Source organism: Protopterus annectens, chromosome 15.part0 (assembly GCF_019279795.1).
Source record: "Protopterus annectens isolate FY-2018-M chromosome 15.part0, PAN1.0, whole genome shotgun sequence".
Taxonomy (NCBI): Eukaryota; Metazoa; Chordata; order Ceratodontiformes; family Protopteridae; genus Protopterus; species Protopterus annectens.
In genome coordinates, this window is record NC_056749.1 from 398,997,022 (window position 1) to 399,004,926 (window position 7,905).

Below are 7,905 nucleotides of genomic sequence, written 5' to 3' on the forward strand. Positions count from 1 at the left end.
CAAAATTACCTCAATATTTAAAGGATCCTACAAGGGTCACAAAACTGCAAATTGAAGTTCCCCATTATTTTAGGAAAGATGCCCTCATTCCAGTACTGGAATTTGATCTCCCTCTTTTAGCACAGTTCAACACAAGTCCAAATACCAGGTCTCCTTAAAAATATTACTACTTCATGGTCCACCTCAGAAAAAAAGCATTAGAGCCATATTTTGGCAACAGCAAGATGTCCCCATATTGTTATAGTAGAGTTTCATTCATGCAGCTCTCATAAATTTTAACTGCTGCCTTTCATTAAAATCTACACTATCTGCTCATTTCCTCACAGTAGATTTTACACATTAACTATCTACCCAGCAGTTTTCTTAAGATCCGTAAGTATTCTCACACCTTAAGCTGAAGAGCTTTCCCTCATTCCTTCTACAGCCAAGAACAGTGATAACACATGGATCTACTCACTTCTAACCTTTTATTTTTTCCGACTGCCCTTAATGGCCTACCTAACACAACTTTTCAATTATAAACAGCACTGAGGACCTTCTTACTCAACCCTCTATCCCTACTTTGCTTTGCTTTACCCTACCCTCCATCTCTCATAATGTGTGTTTCAGTCTGACTGCTGAAAAGAGCTTACCAAACTATATTACAAGGTCCACTACCGCTCTACCTACCACTCATCTTAGCCTGGGTGATGACCTTCACTTATTTTCCCACCTTTTGTAATTTAATGCTACCTACCACTCATCATAATTTAGTACTATTCAAAGAGTCTGTTTACTTTATACTTCTTCTTCTTTCGTCTTTTCCCGGTGAGGGGTCGCCACAGCATAGCACCTGTCCGCTCATGATTGGCAGTGGAGTTTTACAGTGTTGAGTTGCCATTCCAATGCCCAACCTTCCACTGAAGGTACACACTCACACCTAGGGCCATTTTAAAGAATCCAATCCACCTACAGCATGTCTTTGGGATGTGGGAGGAAACCCACACGACCACAGGGAGGACATGCAGACTCCGCACAGAAGGCACCCCAGCCAAGGATTGATCCTGAGAACCTGTTCCTGTGAGGTGGATCACTATGGCCACCCTAGTCTGTTTACTTTATACTAATACACACAAATGTTTATTTCTGCAATGTGTTAGAATTTTTGTAACCACTTTTATATTTTTTGTTGTAGGGATATAGTATTATTTACATTAACATACTTTAAAGTGAAACCACAGTCTGCTGTGGTTTCTGTTGCTGTAATAAAGAAGCTTTATATTTATACTGAAGTGCTAAAATTAGTTTGTGTTTTGAGCTGCAACGGTTTGATCTCTGCTCACTATTTGAGTCCTTGCAGCCAACTGATTTATAGCTGGGTTGAAATATGTATATCTGTCTGTATAAATAAATAAATAAATAAATATATATATATATATATATATATATATATATATATATATATATATATATATTTATATAAAATGATGACTCCATAATACTGAACTTGAAGCTCCAAAATACTGAAAATCAAAATGCTGAGCCACATAAAATAATTTTTATAGGGTGATTCCCTATATCCTTTGCTTATGGTTACATAACAGTAGGGTTGAAGAAGATGCACCTTTTTACAGTGTAATCAGAGGAGAACAAGAAGATGAGAGATGTGCAGTTTCTGTGTGAGACTAGTGTGCATTGTAACAGGGATCTCTTATCTTACCCAATCTGTTGTGTGAAAGGGTAGTTAATATACATATCTTGCAGAGGAGTTTTAAAATGGAGTTGCCTGGAACTGGGTTTAAGCAGAAATGGGGGTTGTTATCATAGGTGACTGTATTGATTTGGGTGGGGGGGGGTGGGTCACTGTTACTACTATTGGTTAGGTTTTCTGAAAGGGTCGCAACAATTTTGGAGAAGTATTTGTTAAACTGGGTGGGGATATCTTCTAGGTTACTAGTTATAGCTGGGGTTCTGGGGTTAGGGTTACAGATTTCCCTGATAGAAGTGAAGAGTTCACAGCTGACCAGAATGTTTGAGGTCTGTGAATATGTTTTTCTTGCAGGTTTTGATCGTGGTTAATTTTATCTACTTTAACTTGCTTTTTGGCTTTATTGAGGAGCTCTAAGTAGTGTTGTTTTATGGATTGGATTCTGTTTTTGTGGGAATGTAGCAATGCCTCGTTTCTTTCTTTGAGGATAGATTTAGTAGCACTAGTTAACCAAGGAGCATATTTAGCTTTAGTTCTAATGGTTCTGGTGGGTGCATGATGATTTAGTATTTCTAAGAAGGATGAGTTAAAGTAGTGAACTGTTTTAGGGCAGAGATAAAGTCATCGGGTTTAAAGTTATTTTCGGTCCTGATTACTCTGAAAGATGGCTGGATAATATAGTGAGTTCTTTTTCTGAGTAGGAAAATGGGCTGGTGGTCAATAAGCTGTCTGGCAGACAGCCTACCTGGGATGCGAGTGAGGATATTAGAATTCAGTCCAAAATAGATTGGTTCTTAGATGTTTTGTCAGTTCTAGTGGGGGTTGAAATAAGTTGGGTAAATCTGTGCATGTGGATGTGGTTAGATGGATTTTGGCTGGTACAATTTTGCCAGTCTATATTAAAATCTCCTAATAAGATGGTATCCTGAGGTAAGGAGTTTGAGATTTTTTCTAGTGGGTTTTCCATACTGGCTATGCTGTTACCCGGTGGGAAATAGCTGCCTATGATATTTATATGTTTATTGGGATTTAGTTTCAATCTTGTAAGGATAATTTCTGCATTATCTATGTGTGGAATATTTAATTGTGGTCATTCTAACTTGAAGTAATTTTGGTATAGTAGTGCTACCCCCCACCCCTTTTATTATTCCTGTCTGTTCTAATGATACTATAGCCTGGCGGTGTTATTTCATTATTGCTGATTTCTGTTTTAAGCCAGGTTTCTGTCAGTAGTACAATTTCTGGATTATATAGATTTAACAGGACACGTGGATGATGAACTTTATTAACTATACTCCTAATATTCAGGTTGAGAAATAAAAGAGAGGCTTTTTGTCTATGGATTAGTGGTGTGGTAAAAATTAGGGTCACGGTCATGTGTGATGTTAGGCCCTGGGTTGGGGTGCATGTTGCCACTACAAGTTAGTATATTTAGAATGTGAAGGTAGAGTTTGTTAAATTTATAGATTATTTTTTGGTTTTGTATGGTAGTTTGGGTTTTGTTTTTATTGGACTGTATTTTATATAGGTAGTAGTCAGTGTGAAGGGGTTTGAGGAAGCCAGGATCAAATTTGATATATGGGGGCAGGTAGTTATGGATAGCATTTGAAGTTTGTCTTGGTGAGGAGATATCATGTTGAAAATGAGTGTGCTAAGTGGTGAGGGCAGAGAGTTAGAGCAAGGTGATAGTAGTAATGGATAGATAAAGGTTTGGAAGTATGTGGGTATGTGGGCTATGGTTCATGTTATCCAGTGTTAGAGAGTATTAATGCAGGTAGAGGTAAGATAGGAAAGCATAGTTAAAAGGTTTAGGCAGAGTGTGGGTGTAGTTTGGTTCCTAGGGTGTGGTGGGTGTTTAATGCAGAGTGGAGGGTAATTAGTATGGTGGGAGGTACTGAGTGGTAATTGAAGGGCGTGGTTTGTAACTATAAATGTAATTGAAGTAGGGGTGGGTAGGACTGGGGGTAGGGTAGGGGAGTGGAGTGAGTCTGAACAGAGTGAGAGCAAGCGGAGCAGGTTTGGCCCAGATGGAAGAGGCACAAAAAAAAAACTTTGTTTTACTTCTAAAAAAAAAAAATCAGTTGAATTTTACAATGGTAAATATTGTTTAGCTAAGAATACACAGACCTTTATGTTTAGTAGGCTATGCTGAAAGGGAGTCGAGACGATAGTAGAATGCAGTTCCTGTGCTGCTGAACAGAGATTGTTTGATTCACTGACTTTGAGTTCACTAGTTTAGATCATTGGTTTGCATGTTGTAACCAGGTACGGTAAGCATTGAACTCTTTGAACTTAGAAGAGCTTAAAAACACAGCTTTATACCGCCATCTAGTGGCTGAAGGGGGGGGGGGCGCTACAGGTCTGGTGGGGGAGAAGTGGTAGATTAATAGGAGTGCTAAGAGAAGGGAACCGGGACGTTCTCCCAGGGAACTGCGAGTGTGCGAGCCAAGTAAATTTAACAGTTTACACTACAGAAAAATTGCAGCCTTAGGTTTAAACCTACAATGCTGATAGAGGGATGACAACTCCTTTCTGTTCAGGTGAGGCTGTTAAAAATGCTTGATAGTGGTTACAGTGGGATGGAGTAGAGAGAATGCCCACGTTGTTCAGGTGGATTAACAGCTGTAAAAAAGAAGAAAATTATGTTGAATTAAGATAATTTGGTGGGAGTCAAATGTAATATAGTTGCATGCACTAAGGAGTAAAGGGCGTACAGCACTGATTTTAGTGTGTGAGAGGGGCGGGAGGTAGAAACAAGATGTAGCTATGGAGCAGTGTTTACGGTGGGGTAGACAGTGGTTACAATGACTAAGAAGGAAGGTAGGAGTTACTATGGCAGAAACAGGTTAAGCAACTCAGTTAACTCAACAATCTATACAATTACTCCAACAAGTTATATATTAAAGAATTACATGTTCATCATAGCTGCATATACAGTGTAAGCAACTGTATAATATCAACAATACAGACCCAGTGCAGTTTTAAATAAATTACTTTCCCTGGTTTTGATGACTAAGCTTCTAACTACAATTAGAGGCTATCACAGATAATGATATTAACTGCAGTATCACTCTAGTGTTGTAATGTAAACTTATTAGAGTAGAAAACAGTGGACAAACATACTAACTGTAGATTAAATACTGGCTTAAACAACTATTTCTCACAGAGTATTGATAGTACCAATGTGATAGCTTGCACATTTAAATTAGCATGTTTACATTAACCACATGGCAGTAAAAGAAGCGGTCAAAACAATAGCCCAGCAGTTAGCTAAGAAATGGTTAGAATAGTAATTCTTTGGAACATATAAGTGGTACAAGTTACTGGCTGGCACACATCTCAATGGCTGGGAGAAGCGTCTGGGGAGAACTATAGGATTAAAAATGGTGCCCGGGCTTTGAACCTATAGGTATAGTTTTCTAGGGGGAGGGATGAAGGAGGGAATAGTACAGTATTGGGGGGAAGCAGGGATGGGGGTATGCCCTAGTTAGACTGGCTCAGATGGAAAAAAAACTTTTTTTTTTTTTTTTTTAGAAGAAAATCAATCAGTTGAATTTTACAGTGGTGGATATTGTTCAGGCAAGAATGCGCAGCCCTTTGTGTTTAGTGAGAAGGAGTCGGGAAGATAGTAGATTGCAGTTCCTGTACTGCTAAACAGAGATTGCTTTGATTCACTGACTTTGAGTTCACTAGTTTAGACAAGTGGTTTGCATGTTGTATCCAGGTACAGCAAGCACTGAACTCTTTGAATTTAGAAGACCTTAAAAACAAAGATCTACACCACCATCTAGCGGCTAAAAGGGGTGCTATGGGTCTGGTGGGGGAGAAGTTGCAGATTAAAAAGAGTGCTAAGAGAAGGGAACTGGGACGTTCTCCCGGGGCACTGCGAGTGTGCGAGCCAACTAAGTTTAACAGTTTACACTACAGAAAAATTGCAGCCTTAGGCTTAAACCTACAATGCTGATAGAGGGATGACAGCTCCTTTCCGCTTAAGTGGGGCTGTTAGAAACACTTGATAGTGGTTATAGTGGGATTGACAGAGCTACTAGAGCACTATAATTTTAACAAATCTTGCCTTAATAATTCCAGTTTAAATAAACATGACCCCAAACTGAAATATATCAGTTTTAAAGAAAAGCCCTGGTAGCAATCCATTCAGGTTGTCCACTGAACCTCAGCAAGAACTTGATGGTAACTCCATAAATAGTCTAGCTGATAGAAGAAGTGATCAGAGAGCAAAATATGCCCATTAGGTCAGCAGAACAAATCAGACCATACCTCTAAGCCAATAAGAGACAGGCTGAAAAAATGTATAAGTGGAAAAGTATACAGGAGCCTCTAACAGAGTTAGCTAAAGTATGATTAGCATGTACATTATGGTTGAAATCCAAACTAGCATCTGGGTAGAAGGAGAGGTAAGGAAACTTGTAGTAGAATGACTATATTTAAAGATAGAAACCAAGACTCAAGTACTAATTAAGCAAATTTAAAACACCAGATAAGTCGCAATGCTGACAAAACTGCAAGGGTTTAATGAAGTTAATATAATTATCACTGGATCATATGTTGTAGGGGTAAATCAAACAACTGACAGTCTTAGCAATGAACTCCTTAAACTCCACAAATTACATAGGAATAAATTATAGTTGTATCCAGGTATAGAAAATGAAGCAAAAATGGTTAAGGAAACAACAGGCCATCAGTGGTAGCAGAAGTAACATGCTAAAATCACATGCTGGTGGGGCTCAAAGCAAAATGGCCACTGAGTAGCAGCTCTTGTTAGATGCTCCACAAAGAGGAATTAAGGTAATTGGAAGTTGCTCTTAATTTGTTCTACATTCACATGTGATTCTGTTCTGTTAAATTACATGCATGTCTTGCATTTAAACCTGATTTTGAGCATTTCTAGTCTTGTCAGAGTAACTTACTTGAAGAATTCAAAACATTTCTCCTCTTCCTGGACCAATGGTTATTTCTAAGAATTCTCATTCTAAAATGGCTACAAAAAAAGGATATGCAGCAAAATGAATACTATATCCAGACTCTTTCTCTTAATATTTATCAGTTCAAAAGTAAAATGATCTAATACACAATGGCTATAGAAAACAAACTGAATTATTCAAAACCATGGTTGAAGTAAACTTTCTTCAAATAAGAGAAAAAGTATCTTCAATTAATGACATGGAAGGCTGACTGAAAGAAAATGAGTTACATACTGACTTTTTATTAAAATGCTAATAACTAAATTGGAAGCTTTCAAAAGTAGAGAAGGGTCAATTAGTGAATTTTCGGAGTTCCTAAGAAAACTAAATGCTGTAAAATAGCATATTTTCTTACCTCCTAGATACTTCAGATTTTAAATCTTCAGGAGGATCTATTATTTGGTTTTGAAAGGGCTTATAGAGCTATAGGAAAAAGAATCAGGTGATCCTGATCTTGCTTGTCCTCCCAGATCCATTGTTGTCAAATATATGTCTTATTTGGACAAATAATAAGTCCTGAAAATAGCTTAGTTGAGATTTCCAATCAGAATGTCCCATTCTATTATCAGATATGAGTATTTCTTTGCCACCAAAACTCTAGAAAAAATGAAAGAGTATTGACAGTCAGTCAAATATTTGAAACAGAACAACATAAAGGCTCATCTGTTATGCCCCTCTGCTATAAAATATTTTATTCCCTTAGAATCTTTAACACACTGATTGAAGCTTTACCTTATAAAAAAATAATAACAACACAATTCTCAGTTTGAGTAATATAAAGTAGTCTTATTCCCCTCTCAAAAGATCTACCATCAAGACAAGAAGAACAGTGTCTTTTAGTAAGTAGCTTGAGATACCAACATCTTCAACAGGACTGAGCACCACATGACTTATTAACGTATTTAGTGTTTCATTACCTTGTCACTAGTTTGAATAATGACCATTATACTTAATTATTAAACAGAATAAGAATAATTTCTTTTGTATACTAAGCATAAAGAATACTTTCTCACTAGTCTGGTTAGATTAGGATGTTTCCTCTGAAAGGCATTTAAGGTAAGATAAGCTTACTTTAGTCTCTTTCTTAGTGTGCCTTTATCATACATACCTCTCTCCAAAGTTATTTCCAAAATGGTTTTCTAAAAGTACCTTGCCTGCATTCTATTACTTTCACCCAATAATAATAGAGTAGTTTTATTTTATGCCTTTCTTTTTAAACTATCAAGATAGAAGAAG